The 18,142-nt window shown below is 37.9% G+C and overlaps 1 protein-coding gene and 1 non-coding gene across 2 annotated transcripts in view; both read left to right on the plus strand.

Annotated features, from left to right (window-relative positions):
• Positions 1-18,142, plus strand: part of COL19A1 (collagen type XIX alpha 1 chain) — a 277,248-nt gene that overhangs the window by 84,741 nt on the left and 174,365 nt on the right. The gene's annotated exons all lie outside the window — the stretch shown is intronic.
• On the plus strand, positions 7,366-7,482 carry LOC111826179. Its single transcript, XR_002829441.1, has one exon. It is a non-coding gene; the product is annotated as a small nucleolar RNA SNORA77 (small nucleolar RNA).

Consider the following 18,142-nt stretch of genomic DNA (forward strand, 5'->3'; position numbering starts at 1 on the left):
ACATCATAGCAACCGGTTTTTCAGTTGTTCAGTTGTTCCGCCTTTTGGTCTATTTGCATATTAGCCTTTTATTATATAGGATGTGAAGAGACTAGAACAGTTAGCATATTTTGATTTTTCATTATCTGTGAAACAGTGCCAAACAGGTGCTATTTAGTTCCTGATTCAATAAAATAAAATAATGCAGTTCTCTTAATACCAGCTATTATGGTATCTTTCTAAGTTAGCAGTAGGGTTAAAGGTTGCCTATTGATTGTGTCCTAATTTTTAGTTGCAATTATAGTAGAATTTTGGAACCCCTGACCATAGTGACCTTAGGTTGGTTTTGTTAAGGAAATTTATTCAGTCACTATTTTATGTAATCTAGGGACAAAGAAATGGAAATTTGGGGGCACACAATGAGAGTTTAGTAGACAATCATTATATAATGATTAAGACTGCTTTTGATAGCTTCTCATTAATTAGTGTTGAATATTCTAAAAGGGTAGTTTATAATTTGCTTCATTATTTTTTCAAACATTTATTTCAGAGAGAAAGGGAGAGGGAGAGATAAAAACATCAATGGTGAGAGAGAATCATTGACTGGCTGCCTTCTGCACGCCCCCCACCAGGAACTAAGCCGGCAACCATGAGCATGTGCCCTGACCCTGCCCAGGAAATGAACGATGACCTCCTGGTTCATAGGTCAAACACTGAGCTACAATGGCCGGGCTTGCTTTTATTTTGATCTTTATTCCAATTATCCTGTTTCTTCACTTCAGGCTCTAACATTCTCTCATATTTCTACTCCTATGTTGTAGTCCGTCTTTCCCCCTTATCCAGGGTCTATCTATGCCATAGACTCAACTTCCTCCACGTCCCCCTGGCTCCGCTTTCCTCAGCTTCTCCTTCATCTTCCCACCCCCACAGTTTTCTTTTCCACCTGTCTCGCTTTCATCCCACCCATGCCTGATTCTCTTTTCAGGTTACTAGTACATTCTATTTTTATTTCAGGAAGCTCTGAGAAAGGAAGAGAAATTTTTTAAATATTTTATTGATTTTTTTACAGAGAGGCAGAGAGAGGGATAGAGAGTTAGAAACATCGATGAAAGAGAAACATTGATCAGCTGCCTCTTGCACACCTCCTACTGGGGATGTGCCCACAACCAAGGTACATGCACTTGGCCAGAATCGAACCTGGGACCTTTCAGTCCACAGGCTGATGCTCTATCCACTGAGCCAAACCGGTTAGGGCGGAAGAGAATTTTTCATATAAATAAATGAATTAATGAACAGCTGACTCGAGTGATTTTTGTAATCAATTAAATTAAGAGTAAGGTAAAGGCAACTCTCCATTTGGTAGCAGATTTTAATGTATAAAAATGTTTTAAATTATTTTAACGAAATGGATTTTTAAATTAATCTAGCAACTGCTTGTGCTCAGCATAACCATCAAATATTCATCATTGCCTGTTTTCACTAAATCTCAGTTAATATATTTGATTAACTAAAACTTTGTAGGAGCTGCATTCCAGATGGTAGGAAGATAATTAATTCAACATCACCAAATATTAGATGACAGGTGCATTTTTATTTAGAAGCCACTGGCATGTGGACTTCTTTCACATTCAATGTAAAAGCAATTCACTGTATAGTAATTGCTGAACACGTGTGTCCCACTAGACTTAAATAGCAGAATTCCACTGCACAGAAAAACAGAGGTGTTGGTGCAGCTGCTGTTCTAAGTGGATGTTGTGCAATGACTGTGTGACAAGTTCTCATCTGGGCTTATGACCATCTATTGCTATGTAGTTTAATTTCTTACAGAAATTATTCTTGGTTCTTATTTTTCCTCGTTAATCTTCACAATCCCCTTTAAGCCATATAACTAATTCCCCCCTCAATGATCTGTTCTCATAGCAGTCAAGGATGAATGAGACAAGATACAGAAAGCAATTCACATTTGGTTTGTCTTTTCTACATTTCTCCTTGTTGTTCTTCATGTTCTGCCAATAATTATACCATGAGATAAAAAATAAAGACAAAAAGTTAAACATGAATGCTTTGGGCAAACATTTTGTGGAATGTTATTTTAAGTACCTGCACTTGTCCAGCCCTGGGAAGGAGTGTGGCAATGCAGATGGCTTCACCCACTGGCTGTGTTCCAGGGATTCTCTGATAGTGATCCTTCCTCCACTTAAGGTTTACTTGTGTGTACAGATGAGTCATGGAATTGACGTCTTGGTGAAAATCAAAGGGCTGAGTCACACAGTAGCACCCAGTAGGCTCTGGTCAAATCAAGGGTCCTTACTTAGGTAAGAGGGAACTTAGGAGGTAATCCACTCTGACTCTCTTGTTATTCATCTTTTGACAGGTGGTCATCTAGGCTCTGCTTATTAAGGCTAATAGCAACTATTCTAAGTTCTTTGTTTTAAGCCAAAATCTATCCAAAACCTGTTATTTTGCACAATTTATCTCAGTTATAACCCTTTAGAAGAATGCATTCTCAGATTATTCCTTTTTCCAAGTGACTGACAACCTTTTGGAGAGCTGGTGGTAGCTAATGTGTTCTTCTAAACCATGTTAGAATTCCAGGTTTTTCCATTGTGCTCCTTGGATTCTGGTTTAGAGATCCTTATATTCCTCACAGCCTTAATCTCATGATACTATAGCTCATCAGTGTCCTGTTACTGTGATGTTCATACGTATATAGAGTTCTTCTAGTGTGTTTTGAGCAGGGAATAAATGAGTGAAGGAATTGGGATTTAGCAGAGCTGAGTCCTAATCTTGGTTCCACCTCCAACTGATTGCAAGGATTCCCCTGAAAAAGGAGGCTATATTACCTCTAGAATCACAAATGTTTAGAGCTAGAATGAATCTCAGAATATAAAGGGCCTATACTACTGTCATACATTTGTTTTCTTGAATTAAAATGTAAGCATTTATATGTGCCAACTTTTATTTTGGGGTTTTACCCTCATGTTTCTACTTGTCAACTTTTAACTCTTTATTCTGACATCTGTTGCAATATTCACTTTTCTCAGCTTTGTTATAGCCATGAATTTTGTATAGATAAGTTCTGGGTCTTTCTGAAAAACTGATATAAATATTGAATAAGACAAAGCTCTGTGACACACCACTGTACTCCTCTTTCTAGGTGACAACTAAACCTGAATGAAGTTAAAATAAATATTTTTATTTAACCATTTATTTACTCACTTCACTGCAGCTTAACCCACATTTATCCAACAGATCTTAAGAACTTTTATTAAATGTCTAACTGAAGTAAATAAACCAATCTCATAACATTTGCATAATTTTTGTTTTTTTAACGTGATATACCCTCTTCATAATCATATTCTTTACTAATAGCTTAAGACCAATTTGTATAATAAGTAATTCTAGAATTTTGCCAGGGATCAATACCCAACTTACTCATTACTCATGTATATTTTTTAATTGAGAAAATATGACTGGATTTTGGCTTTTCCTTCTCCAAAATCTCAGAAATCTATGTCAGTGACTAATTTCCATGAGCTCTTAGTATCTGTCCCTAATATGTCCTCTCCTCTCTTAATGTTTGTCTTTGTCTCAAGGGCGGTTATCTAGAATCAGTGAATTTAAAAAAGCCTTCACTTTATTTTCAAAGTAGTTTGATGCCAACCATAACCCAACGTGATATTGATATTTTTTTCAAACCTTATGCCAGGTTTTAGAACACAGTTGTTTGTTTAGTCATCCATTTATTTGATCACTTACTACCTACTGTATACTATGTTCAGCACAAGGTTAACAGAGATGAAAGGGACAGAATATTCTTCTGAAGAGCATGCATGAACTGTCCGATGGTTGATAAAGGATGCTGTGAGAAGAAAGAGGAGGGGGTGCTTAACTCTGCCTGGCAGAGGGAAGTGAATTCGGTAAGGATTCATTAGTGAATCTTGAAGGATAAGTAGTTCTCCAGTACAAGGAAGAAGCAAATAGAATAATTCATTCAAAGGCACAGAGAGGGACAAACCGCAGGATGTATGGAGAACCAGAGGGGGTATATTGTGGAACAAAATGAAAAGCAGTGACCACCAGAGGAACAAAGGAAAAGAACTTTTAAAAACCCGACTGAAGCACAGCTTCGGGTAGAGCGCTCAGCCAGAAGAATTGCCAGGAAATAACATCAAGAGGTTCCCTCTGAGAGTTCAGCTGATGGCATGTTTAGCTCACTCACCCCGAAGGGGCACCACCTGACCTCCAAGCAAGCAATCATTATGGTAGGGAACTTTTATATTTCTGGAAGAATATTCCTGCTAGAAGATCCATGTGAAGTCTCCAGACAAAAGATTAGAGAGACTGATGTCCCTTTAAAAGACTCATGCTGGCTTAAAGAGACTTTAGGTAAGCTTTTTGCTTGGCATTTCCCAGGAGTTTCTGAAGCTCTCTATTTTCTTTATTCTTGCCATTTATAAAACTGAAAGTTTTAGTGTAAGAGGGTAAATGGATTTGACTTCTATTCTGCTAGTTAAGGCAACTTAATCTAAAGTATTTTATCCTTTCTTTGAAGAAAGAAAAGAAAAAGCATGAAATATAGCCAAAGTTTTAGCATTTGATTATAAAGTATAAGTTGTGAATTCCTGGATTTACCTGCTAATAAATAGTCATATTTACCAAAGAACCCCACATTTTACTGATGTTAAATTCCAATAATTGACTAGCCAGGTGTCAATTATTAGAATTTATTATGATCCCCCCCCTCCTCAAATTGTCACAAGAATTCTCAGGGATTCTTTATGTATTACCTCTGATCAGTGTGTGAGTTAACATAAAGTCTTGCCGCTGTCATTTCCTTTTTGGGTTCTTGAGAAGAGGAATAGAAATTTCATGTATAATTTGAGTTGGCATCTATAGCTTTGCTATATCTTCATTCCTTTAGGTTGATGGCTTCTCATATCTGCATCTCTCTCTCTCTCTCTCTCTCTCTCTCTCTCTCTCTCTATATATATATATATATATATATATATATGTTGAAATAAGGTTAAGTGAACATAAATATCATTTTCTTAAAAATTACAATATAAAAGTTCATTAATTCAAAATTAACATGTTAATTTAAAGCAATACAAATAGGAATTCTAACATGTTTTAAAATTTATTTTGAAGTTGGATAAAATTACTTAAAGTTTATGTGGACAAATAAATACCTGAAAATAGTCAAAATTTTAAGAAAGAACAATAGTAAGATTGGACTTGCTTTACCAGACACCATAACAGTCTGTAAACTCATGGCAATAACACAAATATTGTATCATTTAGTACAAATATAGGTAGAACAAAAATGAGAATCTAGAAATTGATCACAGAATTTGAGAATTTAATTTAATAAAATTTTGTATTTCAATTCAGTGGAAAGGATGGATTATTCCATAGACTAGAGGCTTGGTGCATGAAATTTGTGCACTCAGTGTGTGTGTGTGTGTGTGGGGGGGGGTCCTTCAGCCTGTCCTGTGCCTTCTCACAGTCCAGGAGCCCCACAATCAATCCCCCAAAAGAGGTAGGCCCCACCCACTTGGCCGGGGCTCCTCTATGGATCGCCCCCATAGAGGGAGGCCCCGCCCACCCACCACGGCCCGCTGGTCAGTGGCCTGGGCTTTCCTTTTGAGGCAATCGTGGAGCTCCCCAATTGATCAGTCACCCCACTGGCTGGTGGCCTGGGCCTCCCTCTACAGGGCAATGATAGGGCGATGACGGGGCCCCCGACCAATCGCATCGAACCCGCCTTGGCTGGCCTTGCGCCAGTGGGTGTTATAGCATGGTCGTCCGGAAGGTCGTCCAGACAGTCGTTCTGCTGTTCAGTCATTTGGTCGATTTGCATATTACCATTTTATTATTATAAGTGTGCTGGCTCTACTGACTGTATCTATATGAAAAATATATTCTATAGAAAAATGAATTCAAGATGGATGAAGGAATTACGTAAAACTCAAAACCAAGTATATATTTTGCATATGCACAAGCTAGGGGGAACGGTATACCTAATCAAGACTTTTAACTCAGGGACTATAGAGTAAAATAAAAGACAGTTGTATTAGACATATAAAAATTAAACATTTCAATGGTAAGGGACTATAACAAACATTACCTTTTTTCATATGAGACTAATAATTTTCTTCACTTTAAAGATGGAATTAATGCAAATGAAGGAATCAAATGTTTTGTGCATGTTATTCATTTTACTGAGTTAATTTAAGGGCTTCGTTTAAGAGCTGATTGTATTTAAGGGAAAAAATTTTTTTTAGGTTTAATTTGGGTGGGTACAGGTCTCTCTACTTGTAGTTGGGGTCCACACATAAAGTATACCTGAAACGGTGTCTTTGAGAGGAGACATAGTTCCTTGGGCATTAGAAGACTTGAAAATGAACTGCTCACTATTGAAATTTTGATAGTACAAAGTTAGAAGTATTTAACCTGAGTTTTGTTGTGTGGGATGGTTTGGAATCTTGAGCTTAATGATTCCACTTGTTTAAGTTAGCTAGGTTTTGACTTTATATTGGAGGAGACTCTCAATGAGTTAATGGAGAGTGACTAATGCCCAACAGAGAGGCATTAGAATCATTTTCTACTCTTTCCTCTCAATAGAAACACCCTTCCTGCCATCCAGAGGTCCCTGGTCCAGTGGGGCATTCAGCACCATTAGAAGGGGAGACAAAGGACGAGGGGAGACTCAGAGGCTTTGCATGTAGATCTGTTGGAGACAGAGCTTAACCTCTTGAACCTTATCATAGAGGGGGGAAAGCAAAGACTTGGGTCCTGGAACCCTTCACCATTACTGAACATCCTCAAAAGTTCCTTCATAATCTATTTCTTTGTACACAAAACTGTAAAAATGTCTCTTACTTCAAAAACTTTACTCAGAAAAGTGTCTCTCTCCTGAGTGTCTTTGAAAGTTTAGGCCATTTAAAAATGCGTAGTATTAATTTTACTGTGTTAATAGTCATTATGGTTCAGTAGTGTGTATAATATATATCAGGAGACATCTTAAAAAGCATATTATCATAAAATGCATATTAAAGGGCTTTCCACCTACATAAATTGAATTTAATAGATTATAGCAACTACAATGGGCCCATTAGGATCTTTGGAAAACACAGTTTAGGGCCTTGTTAAAACATACATTTTCTTCATGTTGTATTCCACTTAGAGAGTTTGCTCTGGTAACCTAGGGCTTGGGTATGTTTGTTTTACTTAGTTAAGAAAAATAAAAATAGGAAAGTATTTTTTTTTCCAGTAAGACAGTCTACGAAGGCAGGAAGAAAGCACCTTTTAAAATTAATTACATTGTTTTTTGTTTCAAAGAATATACATAGAAAAGTGTCATTTAAAAGTACTATCTGTCATGCAGACTCACTCTGCACCTGGATGCAGTCCCAGGCAGATGCTTTTTCCGTCTGCCACAGAAACAGCCCAGGGTACTGTGACCTGTCAAGGGTGATGCAGGTGCCCAGGAACACAGGGGAAAAAAAATAACAATAATAATAATAATCCATCTGTAAAAGTGTTTAGTGACACAGATTACTGTGTATTAAAAAAAATCCTCCTTTCATGTTTCAGAAGAGTGAGGGTAAGTGTGTTTCAATTTAAGCTGAGGTTATTAATTGTTACTTATCAATGGATATACTTTCATGAAAGGCATTGAGCATAGATTAATTATATCCAGTGTTTTCCATAATGTGGTCTACAGACCAACTACATCAGAATCTCCTGGGTGTTTAGCAATGCCTGTTTCTCCTAAGTCCCTAGATCTACTTGAGAAGAAGTCTAGGCATGTGCAGTGAAATTTGTATTTTAATGAACTCCCTTAGAGATTCTTGCACAACAACTGAGATTTGAAAGAAGTGGTTATCTTAATCTACAAACCCAATCACTTAATGTAGTCCACACCCAGAGTCTTATCTAGACTGAAATCTGCTAGCTGGGTGTGTAGTCTGACTGCAGAGTGTGGCTATAACTCCTTAAACATTCTTCCAGGAACACTTATTTTGAAACCAGTCCTGATCTGTACTACCCACGTTGAATTTACATGAGAAGCCACTGAGCTTTGTGGGTCTAATGCCAAGTCTCCCAATTCTAACTTTGTAGTAGCAGTTTTAAAATTTGTAGAGTAGAGATTTGAGCACAGTTGTTTATTGGAAATCCTCTCCTCTTGCTAGGACTTTGGATGTTTAAAAAAAAATCATTTTGGTGGTTCAAAATCAAAAGGCATCACCCCAGACGTGACCACTTATGGCCTATGGATGAACTCCGTGATTATAACGAACGAACTCTTATCTAACTGCACCACTAGCTATACCAACACAAAAGACAGCAAAACCAAAACCCTTTGTCATGTTATTTCTCATTCTATAGCAGCGGTTCTCAACCAGTGGGTCTCGACCCCTTTGGCGGTCGGACGACCCTTTCACAGGGGTCGCCTAAGACCATCCTGCATATCAGATATTTATATTACGATTCATAACAGTAGCAACATTACAGTTATGAAGTGGCAACGAAAATAATTTTATGGTTGGGTCACAACATGAGGAACTGTATTTAAAGGGCCAGAAGGTTGAGAACCACTGTTCTATAGTCTTCCTCAAAAATGGAATTATGAAAAAGTGGAATTCTATTATTAACTAACTAGAGGCCCGGTGCACAAAAATTTGTGCACTCGGGGGGGAGAGGGGGTCCCTCAGCCCGGCCTGTGCCCTCTTGCAGTCTGGGACCCCTCGGGAGATAACGACCTGCTGGCTTAGGCCTGCTCCCGGGTGGCAGATGGCAGGCCCAATCCCTAGGTGCAGCCCCTGGTCGGGCTCAGAGCAGGGCCGATTGGGGAGTTGGGGCGCCGCCCCCCGTCATGCACAGAGCAGGGCGGATGGGGAGGTTGCGATGCCACCCCTAGTCACGCTCAGGGTAGAGCCGATTGGGGGGTTGGGGCACCGCCCTCTGTCACACTCAAGGCAGGGTCGATAGGGAAGTTGTGGCGCCACCCCCTGTGATGCACAGAGCAGGGCCAATCAGGGGGTTGGGGCGCTGCCCCCTGTCACGCTGATCCCGGTGCCGGGAGGCCTCGCGGCTCCGCTGATCCCGCCCGGCAGGGTCACAGATCCGGGTCCCAGACCGCAGACAGCCTTGCCTGCTGCCGCCTGCCTTCAGTATGCAAATTAGCCGCCATCTTGTTGCTTCAGAGGGGGTCCCCACTGGGGTGCCTGGCCAGTCTGGGTGAGGGGCTGATGGCTGTTTGCAGCTGGTCGCACCCCCTTCAGGGTGGGGGTCCCCACTGGGGTGCCTGGCCAGTCTGGGTGAGGGGCTGAGGGCCGTTTTCAGGCTGGCGGGCGACTGAAGCTCCAAACCTCTCCTTTTTTTCTTTTTTTTTTTTATTCTGGCATTTATTTACCTTCTATGGCTGTCACTGGAGCTGAGAGCCGGCTTTCTCTCTGAGGCTCGGCTGAAAGCAGGTTTCTGGCCTTTGTTTTCTTTATTTGAAACAGTGTTGCGACTCCAGCTCTGAGATCCCGGCTGACTGACAGGAGTTTTCTGGGGTTTTGTTTATCTTCTATAAATGTTACTATGTTTCCAACTGAAGCTCAGAGGCCGGCAAGGCAGGCGGGGAACGTTGGAGTCCTCTGTCACTGAAGGAAGCAAGCCTCCTGTTAGCTTCCAGCTGCCTGGCTGCCGGCCGCCATCTTGGCTGACAGTTAATTTGCATAAGGATATGCTGATTAGCCAATGGGAAGGGTAGCGGTCGTACGCCAATTACCATGTTTCTCTTTTATTAGTGTAGATAACCCTATCTACATTTCTCTCCCTGTTTTCTTTCATTGTAGTAGTACAAACAGTAGCACCTTTTGGGTATCTGTGGCACAGATACAAGGCAACATTGAAGGAAAATTCATTTGCTACTGAGAAGCATCAACTATGATGGTTGAAAAAAAAGTAAAACAAATCTCACACTGCTGGCTTAAAGTCCTTAAAAGAATTGCCTGGTTACTTGCTTCACAATGAGCCAATCATCTATGTTCTTGTGAGGTTTTCTAAAAGTTAAAGCCATAAGCACTGCCATTTGTATCGTGGCTCTTCCATTTACTGGCTGCTAAGACTTGGACCTGACAGAGGGCCTCCCAGCTGTGTTTAACAGCCCTGTGGGGTTGGTTCTTGATTGTTGATAAGGATTCCCAGCTGTGCTTACTTAGCAGCTCTCTGATTAATATTCTTCCTTCTGCTGTAGAGAACCCCTACTGAATAGAGTTGTTAATACCCTACAAAATCCAGGCAAATAGTGGGCTTTCTCAGCCCAAGGTTGCAGTAAATGGAAAATGTGAAAAGTTTGAAATGAAGTATGAACTTCAAGTTTTGACATGGGAGGAATAAACGAAGAAAAAAAGATAATTATTTGGATCCTTAAAGCTTTAGACTAAATATTCTGACTCATATGGGTTCTGCAAAAGACAGCGATGCTTTGCTATTGGCCTTGCTGTAAGAAACAGATCTTTATTTTATTTTTTAAGAAAAATTTAAACTTAAATTAGAAATTATTTAAAAGTGCAGCATTGTTACAGTTTTCTTTCCCCATTCCTATGGTTTCATTCTCAATTAACTACAGCCTTATTTATATCAGTGGTTTATTATGTTAGAGGCAAGTAAAAACTTATGTGTCATTTTCTCTACTCCTCTTATTAGTTAGACTTGACTAACAATTCAATAGTGAATTGTGACACTATCACTATTGAGAAATATAGGCCAGAAAATAAAGATGCCTCCATCTAAAATAGAATTACATGTCTGAATTATCTGAAAAGGGTCTTTAGTCCTCCACTACAAGCTTGCTTTTGAGATTTGTCCTTTCCCTATTAGTTGGTTCCCAGATGGGACAGTAAGAAATCAAACCATTCTCACTACTAATAAATAAATGTCGTACTGGGATCATTTGTGAGATCAAAACACTGTTATGAAAAGATTGTTAGCACCTCATATTTCTTCATGAATCAGACAAGAGAGTTTATTGAATTCTGTGCTAAAGGAATGGAAAATAATAGAAGACAACATTCATGTATCGTAAAAAGACTCAAAACACTGTTAGAGACTCCGGCCAAACTACCTTCCCTTTTTCCTTCAGCAGTCTCAACTAGTCTTATCAGTTCAACAACCATCACCTCTCAATCCCAAATCTACACCCTACACCTGAGTTCTCTCCAGGTTTCGATGCACTTTACCCTTTTATCTACTAGACCTGTCTTCTTGGATGGCTTATTTCATTTAGTTCAGTGTATTCAAAACAAAATCATTCCTCTTTTCTCTCACATCTGGTTCTCTTTCTGCATTTTGCTCTTTTCTGTTAGTGGTGATGACATCACCATCCTCCCAAGTTTTGCCCAGGCCCCAAACTTGTCATTTCTGTTAACTCTTATTTCTCTCTGTCTCTTGCTTCTGTAGCATCTCATTTCTTATAGTTGCCCTTTTTCATTCCCACACACAATGACCCTAAATTCCAGCCTTCCTTGCTTTTGACTAACCTGTTGGAGTAGCCGCCTAACTTAATTCCTAGTTCTAATCTCAACCCTCCCAATAATTCCTCCTGCAGATTAAGCTCCATTAATCTCCAAAAAGTATAGTGTCAATCTTCCGCTCCAAGAGTCAGTGCCTCCCAAATGGTTATAGAAGGCTGTCCTGACGCCACTAACTTGTCCTCCATGGTAGGTCACAATCCAGTCTTGTCTGACTTTCCAACTTCATTTCACAGCATTTCTCTTGTTTAGAATCCTGTGCTTGCCTCAAACCAAGTAACTTGCTGGTCCTTATCTTTGTGCCTTTACTTTACCTTTCCCTTGTTCTGGAGTAGCCTCCCCTCATTCCTTTTGACCTAGATCCTGCCTAAAACATGGGAACTTGACCAATAATTAGGTACATAATTTAAATGTAGACTAAAGTTTAAGAGCCTGAGCCATAGAGTAGAACTGCCTGGGTCCAAACCCTGGCTCTGCCAACTTATTAGCTAAAAATTGGGGACATGATCTTAATCCATGGTGCTATGGTGAGGTAAATAAATTAAAGCTCTGAGAATCGTGTCTCAAGCTTATAAGATCTAATGCTAGACGTCATTTGTGAATGAATCACTTTAATTTCTAGGGCTTTACCCTTTAAGCAAGTTTTTATTTAGGTATTAAAAAGTTTAATTAAAGATATGTATAAATAACACATCTCTTTATTTGTGGGCATGAAAAATATACTTCACTTATCTTTATGTAAAATAAAGAACCTATAGGCAGGCATATTAAAGAATTTGTTAAAGACAATTTCAAACAAACAGTAGTATATAGAATAGGATAAGGAATCCCTATGTATACACCAACTAGCTCAACTCATGGCCAATCTTGTTTCAGCTAGACCTCTTTCTTTATGATTTTGAAGCAATTCCAGACAGTCTAATATGTATCTCTAAATGGTAAGAACATTTTCTTATATAACCTCTGTACTATTTAACAGTAATTTCCTTTTTTTTAGGCTTCTTAAAATTTTTATTGAATTTATTTATTAACCTATATCCTTTAGGTTAATAAAACTATATAGGGTTCAGGTATACAATTCTACATCTGTACATTGTATTGTGTGTTCACTACCCTCAGTCAAGTGTCCTTCCATCACCACTTATCCGCCCTTTACCCTCTCCTACCTCCCCACCCCCCTTTCCCTCTTTAACAGTCATTTCTTAATGTCATTAAATAGTCATTTGGTATTTGGATTTCCAACAGTATAATAAAAGTCATTAATTTTTTAAACAATTTGCTTTAGTCAGGATCCAAATAAAGGCTCACACATTCCCGTTGGTTCCTGTGCTTTTATGTGTCTACTAATCTGTAATATCCCCTTCTGTCTCTGTTGTCTTGTTTGCTTTCATTAAATTATTTGTTAAGGAAGCAGTGTTGTTTGTCTTGAAGAATTTCCCAGTCTGGATTTTATTACTTCTCCATGATGTAATTTAATATGTTCTCCTCATCTCTGTGTTTCCTTTAAATGAATAGTTAGATCAGATTTAAGTATGATGTTTTTGGCAAGACTACTTCATAAGTGGTGGGGCATTCTTGTATCGTAAGTGACCTAACGTTGGAAAATTTCTTTTTGTGATGATAGCAGCCATTGATCATCAATACCTACACTCATTAACTCACTTAGGGTTGAAAAATAACAATATTTTAACTTTATCACTTCCACTACATTTATTAGCTGGAATATGTCTAGAGGGAAAACTTTCCCTCATCTATTCTCTGATTACCCAGTGGTATGGTTCACAAAGGAAAGTCCTGATAAACATTTTATTCTTTCCATTGATAAACCATTTTTCAAAATAATGAGCTGATTCTCTAGTATCTTTCAATGGTTACCAATTATGTTTTATTTCATTTGTTTATTTTTTAGTATTATGAACATATTTAAATATATTGTAATTTTCCTATTTGACCTCAAATTGTCTCACTCTTGGTCAGTAGGAACCTCTTCCATTTAGCTTCTGAATCCCTTTGACATGAACCAGGCATCTTTGACAACTCCTCTCTATCCTTTAGGACTGTGGTCGGCAAACTGCGGCTCGTGAGCCACATGCGGCTCTTTGGCCCCTTGAGTGTGGCTCTTCCTAAGCCTTAGGAGTACCCTAATTAAGTTAATAACAATGTACCTACCTATATAGTTTAAGTTTAAAAAATTTGGCTCTCAAAAGAAATTTCAATCATTGTACTATTGATATTTAGCTCTGTTGACTGATGAGTTTGCTGACCACTGCTTTAGGATAACATGGTCCAGGCTCCTGCACATCATTTTAAGTCCTAATTATATTTCAAAGCCTAACTTAGTTTTCATGTCCAACACGAAGAGTTTCTGACCACAGATGACCACAGTACCTACCTCACCACTGAATCCCTGTGGCTCTCAAAGTTGTGGGCTCCTTTGTCAATAATCAGAGGCTGGTCTTCTCTAAATAGCAACGTTGAGTCCTCATATCCCCAGTGCTTGGCATAAGGCATTGCATAGAGTTGTTATGTGATCAATTTCTCTGACTACTTTATACTACCTTAGTCAGGTAAACTTATAAGCCTTTCAAGAATTTAATGGGAATAATTTTACTTAGTATGGGGTTAGAGATTCTAAGGTCGGTTAAGACATTTTCTGGTCTTGCATGTATAATTGGATTGCTTTTCCTCAGTCAAGATTCAATGAGTAAAATTAAATTAAGCCACAAACTTTGTAATAGTAATATTAGTAAAAATTGTAAAAAAAATAGTACAGAAGCCATCCATATAACCTTTAACTCAAATGATAAATCATTTGTGTTTTCTCTCTCTCTCTCTCTCTCTCTCTCCCTACTTCCCTCCCTCTCATATTTATATGTATAACTATATATACTTATATATAAACAAATATATATACCAGTAATTTGAGAATGTCACTTATGTCATGGCCCTTTATCTCTAAATATTTCATTGTGTATTTTCTAAAAGTAGGGATATTCTCTTATATAATCACAATGATCAGTTTTATAAGGTTACATTGATTCATGTTTTGATTTAACAGAAATAAGTAACACTTATGCACACTTTACAAACACATTTCTCAGGCAGCAGCTCAAAATAATGCCAAGAGATAGATGACATTATTAGGCAAGTTTATCGATAAGGAAACTGAAGCCCTGAAAGTTTTTACTGGTGTTAAATTCTTCCCTCTATAAATCTTGCTGACTCTAATTGAGTGAGACCTCGTAGAAAGTTTATAGATTTAATGCCAAGGCAAACAGAGAAGAAAACTCTCTAGTCCATGCATCCTGGTCAAACAAAAAGCAAGTTACAGACAGCATGAGAGGAATGGGTCCTTGGACCTCGTTTCGATTTGCCTGTGATGAGTGTGGACAGTTCCCTTCTAGATCGGTCATTCTCACTGGATTCCCAGGCAGCAGCCGTGACAGAACGAACTGTCTCTCTCCGATGAGTATAAAGTTTCATCTTCTTTCCTCATCAGCAAAATGAAATGACATAGAGAATTTGGAAAAGGGCCTGAAATATTATTACATATATTATTATAATGCAGAAATTTTTACCCTAATTCCCAGGTGACTTTGCAATTTTGAGAATTCACTCTAGATATGGAATGAGTTCCAAATCAGCCAGGACTCTCATTTAAAATGCCATTTTTTAATTCGAAATTCCTCTTGATGATGTTTTATTCTGAAGTACTTTTGGGAGACCTAATGTGTGTCTCTGCCCTATGTGCATCTTAGGAGAGGCAGACCAGACCGATGAGGAGCGGGCCTACATCAGCATACCTCACATCCTGCCACTCCCTGCTCATGCTCCATTCACCTGCTCAGACATCACCTTAGGCCTGGCTTTCCTAAAGAGGCACTCTCTTGTTATATCACATTTCCCAGGATTCATTCATTCTCCCTCCCCTTCCCTCCCCTCCCCTCTCCTTGCCTCTCCTCTCCCCAAACTGCCCCCTCAGCTAATCTGAAAATACTTTGGGTCATATTATTTGTCATACCTAAAGTAGTGACCACAATTTTAAGCTAAATGGGAGGGTGGGCTGTAGCATACCATCTTGCTAGCATTTGGACTATTTCTATTTCTTTAATTGGATTGTTTGTCTTCCTATGGTTGAGTTGTAGAGAGTGTTTCTTGAAAAACTATTTGTTCTTCATATACAAAATATGAACCACAATAAGTTTATAATCTTAATTATTAATATATCTGCATGTTTAGTTACTAAAGGAAATTGATATGACTGATTTTATAGAAGTTATTTTGTTAGATTAAGTTCTTCCCCTTGGAGAGATAACTTAATTAGATTTATGTCACAAAAGCAATTAGGTGAGTAATCTTGGCTGTAATCCATTTAGATAAAAGAATTTCAATTTGTGACATAATAAGTAAGTCTATCAAGACAGTCATTTTGAAGCTTTATAAAGCAGGGGCATTGGTCTCTAAACACAAAATTATCTCAGCCTTTATTTTTATGCATCCTGTATGTGTTAAGTCATGTTTTATTTTTTAAAGTTATTTTTATTGTTGACAGTATTACAGGTGTCTCCTCCCCTGCCCCCATTGACCTCCTCCATGTAATTCATAATATAGCACCTTACATATAATTTTTTTTCATCTCAGCATTATAACAATACTATTTAGGTAGGTTTAGAAGTTAGTTGCACCCTAACCGGTTTGGCTCAGTGGATAGAGCGTCGGCCTGCGGACTGAAGGGTCCCAGGTTATATTCCGGTCAAGGGCATGTACCTTGGTTGCGGGCACATCCCCAGTGGGGAGTGTGCAGGAGGCAGCTGATCGATGTTTCTGACTCTCTCTCCCTCTCCCTTCCTCTCTGTAAAAAAATCAATAAAATATATATTTTTTTAAAAAGAAGTTAGTTGCTTTTGCCAGTTAAAATCCCAAAAGGCCAATAATGGGAAAGACTATGAAGATTCACACAGCTGCAGAGACAGACATGTTATTAGACTCAGACCTCCTGTTTCCAAGTGCCAGACTCAGTTCAGTAGATCACAGTTAGAACCTCAAGCTCTGGCTTGACAGTTTTTGAAAATCTATCATGTTTCTCAGTATATATTTAGATGCCAGAGACATACTTAGTCACTTATTTTTCATCATCATAAATAACAACAACAAAGCAGTAAATTATTATCTGTTATAAGGTATAAGTCACAGATACCTTTATCTTAGAAAATAATTTATTTAGAAAAGTTCTGTTTTATAACTTCTTTGATTAATTTATATATATGGGTCACTAGTATACTATGTGTGTGTATTTATAATCAACAAAATATTTTAATAGTTTAAATTACTGAAGAACTAATTATGTAAGTTTATTTAAATCTTTACACCTTAATAATTCACCAAAGAAATGTGTTTTGTTTCTGATCTCCTAAACTAAGTAGATTTATTTATATTCCAATAGGGCTGAGAACAATATGTTTCATAGTCTTCTTATAAAATTTATAAATTTATTTTCTTAGAGTTTATATTGCTCTCATATATAATATAAAATATATTTGCATTTTACATAAAATATATATGTAATCTAACAGGGTAAAAGGATGACTGGGAAACCATGTACATATGCAGGGGACATCTGAATAAGCCCAGCAAAGAAGTGAAAAGAAAGATCAGACAAAGGGCTACAACATAAAATTAATTCTCCAGCCCATCCACAGATTGATCAGAAAAGGGTGGGATCCTTATGGACTTGAGGTGCTAGAACACAACTTCTGTCTAAACCCTTGGATGATGACTAAACTATTTGGACACAGGAGTGATCCCAAGGAAATCAGTTTATGTCATGGGAGTCCCAGGAGGAGGGGAAAGAGATAAATAAGATACAAACAAGAGCCAAAAACTTCCAAAATTTGATGAAAAATACTAGTCTCTAGATCCAAGAAACTCAATAGAACTCAAGTAGGATAAACACAAAGAGGACCACATCTAGACACATCATAGTGAAACTGCTGATAAGCCAAAGACAAACAGTAAATCTTGAAAGCACCAAGAGAAAAACATCACGTACATGGAATCACAATAATAATAGTGGCTAATGTCTCTTTAGAAACTGTGGAGACCAGAAAACAGTAAAAATGACATATTCAAAAAGAAATTGTCAACCAAAAATTCTCTATCCAGTGAAAATATCTTTCAAAGATGAAGGCAAAAATAAAGAGATTTCCAAATAACAAAAAGTAAAATGAATTTTTGCTAGCAGACATGACCTATAAGAGTTACTAAAGAAATCTTTCAGGCTGAAAATAAATGATAAGAGATAGTAATTTGAATGAATAAGAGGGAAGGGAAAGTACTGGAAATTGTAAATATATGGGTAAATGTAAAAGATTCTGTATTCTGTATTTGAATGCATGTGTGTGTGTGTGTATAAATGTATACCTTTTTATTCTCTTTTCTTCTTTTAATTTCCTTAAAAGCATATTTTAAAGCAGAACTATAACACTGTACTGTTAGATTTATAGCAGGTGGATATAATATATGTTACAATAGTAATACACAAAAAGGGGAAGGAAATGAAGCTTAATTGTAGCAAATTTGCCATAGTATACTGAAATTAAGTCAGTATTAGCTGAAATAGATTGTGATAAGTTAAA

This window comes from Myotis lucifugus, unplaced genomic scaffold, assembly GCF_000147115.1.
Source record: "Myotis lucifugus unplaced genomic scaffold, Myoluc2.0 scaffold_59, whole genome shotgun sequence".
Classification (NCBI taxonomy): Eukaryota; Metazoa; Chordata; class Mammalia; order Chiroptera; family Vespertilionidae; genus Myotis; species Myotis lucifugus.